The sequence below is a fragment of the Empidonax traillii genome, unplaced genomic scaffold (genome assembly GCF_003031625.1).
Source record: "Empidonax traillii isolate 1590-97213 ecotype Southwest subspecies unplaced genomic scaffold, ASM303162v1 scaffold1352:size124289, whole genome shotgun sequence".
Classification (NCBI taxonomy): domain Eukaryota; kingdom Metazoa; phylum Chordata; class Aves; order Passeriformes; family Tyrannidae; genus Empidonax; species Empidonax traillii.
The window spans coordinates 50,619-53,292 of NW_020956545.1; positions in this window are offsets into that span (position 1 = coordinate 50,619).

Here is a 2,674-nt window from a genome sequence, read left to right on the forward strand (position 1 = left end):
TTTTATGCCACACAACAGAGGACAGAGAGGCCATAACCTATCTCCAATTTGAAACAGAAGGTCTACAGCAGTTTTTTTGAGGAAATATATGGATATGTTGAAAAAAACCAACATAGTATGTCACAGCATACCAGCAACTCTAAAACCCTTGTACCATACTGGACCTGAAATCAGTACCTTGGGTTTGGGCATGTGGAAGAGAGCACATTATTTCTGGAAATACTGCATCCTTCTGTGTGGTGTACTTGGCTTTATTTTCTCCTGGCTACTTTACCAGTAAAGTATGTTGTGCGAATTTTATGTTTACACTTCAGAAGAAAAAAACCCTGAAGCGATGAGCCTAAATCTTAAATCCTGAGAAGATTACAGTTAGCAACCTTTTTGGGTAGCTTGCAGAAATTTCCTTCCTGCAGGACTGCTACTGATTTTCTTTCACTTTCCAAACTGCATGAGTCTTCACTTAGCAGAAGAAAGTCTGAAAAGCGCTCTGAATCATAGGCCACATACCACCCCTGCTTTGGTGTGCAATCTACCACTGAGAAGGAAATAAAATGACCTCACTTGCTACCACACTAAATAAACTAGAGATCTGCATGACCTATTGTCTCCAAATCCAGGCAGTGCTAAAAGCAGGAAGTCCCAAGATTTTTTTTCATCTCCAGATTTTAAGCACACTGTTCTTCCTAGACCTCTGCCTCTTTTCAATTACTCCTGCTCTTGATTTTAATGAAGTATTTCAACAAAGTATATTGAAGTTGAAATACCTTTATTAGAGTTGTCAGTTAAGTAACTTTGTGTCTTACAGTAAACACATACAGTACAATCTGAAGATGGCAAGTCATTGTTGATAGCTTCTATACTTTCCTGATCTGAAAAAGTATGAGCATTTTCAGTACTGTAATGTTCATTATTTATGCAATGAGTCAAAGCTGTAGAACTTAATTATCAGAGCATGGGAGGAAATCTCTGAGCCTTACATCAAAGTCCACTGAACAGAATAGGTCATCTTTGCAGCAATGAATGTCAGTTCACCTTTACTGAGGTAAGCAAAAGTACTGATGTGTGGAAAAATCCAATGAGAGTTACATTTGAAACCAAAAGTAGAAAGTTTAAAAAAAAAATATGTGGCTTATTTAGAGCTCAGATATCACAACCAAAAATATAGGATTTTTCCATCTCATAAACTGTAGGTTGTTAAGAAATATCTGCCTGCATTGATCTAAACAAAAATACTCAAGATGCACACACATTGTTTCTTAGGTACAAGTGCATTCAGTCTATATTCTCATCTTATTTTGCACTTTCCGTGAGCTCTAGAATCTTGGATATGACTGCAACATTATGGGAAAGCATGAAGAAAAACAAGGAAGATGCAAGTAGCTAACCATCAACACAAAAGATTTGCTCAGACAACAAGCAGCCATTAATCCTACCTCCAACCTACCTACTGAAGATCAATAAGTATGACTTATTAATGTAAGGACATAAAGAATCATAAAATCATAAACTCCAATATGAATTAATATCTGCATCCAAACTTTAGATTATAAAAAGCAATGCAATACAAACCCCAGAGATCACAAATCTCTGTTACTAAGTAGAACTCACAAGTTTTAGTATTGTCAACCTCCTCAGAACTAAAACTCTTACGGTATTCTAGAATTTCAAGGTGGTCTCCCAACAACTGTTTCCAATTAAAAAAAAGAAAAGAATAAGCATTTTTATGTCTTGCCAGACCCTTGCATAGAATATAATACAATGTTGTTGCGTGTAGCCCTGTGTAACGAAAACAGTATAGGGCTAAGCACGTTATTCCCTAAGTACATTTCATTCTTCAGGGTTTTTTTTATTTTCTTTCCTTTGATCACTGAGTCTCATCAGCTGTAACTACTTACTGAAAGGAAGTGAAATAGGAGATACCATGCTTTTCAAGTGTCTGTTAGAACATGGAATAAAACCTTAGATATGTAAATATCCCCCCTTCTGTCTGAGGGTTTTTGGTCTTGATTAATATTTAACATTCTTGAAGATTTAGTCAATGAAAAGCCAAAGCAGCATTCCTAAATTTGCTGTCAATAACCAGAATAAACAGAAATTTACAGATTAAAAGCTGTGTTATAGATTTTGTCCATCTTTATTTCCCCTCAAACTCTCATATAACCCGTTGTACAAACCATACCCACAAAACTTTATAAAACGGCAGGATTTGACTTCGTCATTCAGCCTGTAACAAGGCTAGATGACAAAAACCTGTGATGCTCTAAGACAGCTAGGTAGCCCTTGACTATTCTCAGGCAAGCCTGCCTGTTTTTCTTCCATTAGCCTTCACTTTTCCAATGAGAAAGAAAAGGGAAAATTGCAATGTTATAACTCTATTTAGAGGATAGCATTGATACAAAAGAGGTTTCTTAGCGAACTGGGCAGCCCCAAGCACACAGTCCCCCAAGGCAGTGGTCAAGGTGAATGAGGTAAATTGCAACAATGTAGTTATCAGTTTTAGACACACTTCATATACCTAAACTAATACTAATCCCTTTGTTTTGCTTCACTGCTTTAACATTATATATCATAAATTTAATTAGGTGAGTGATGCCTGAACTGATGTATTCATATTTCAAAAGCCTGTAGATGGAATAGGAGCAAGCCAAACTTAACTGAGGTGAGATTTCTTAAG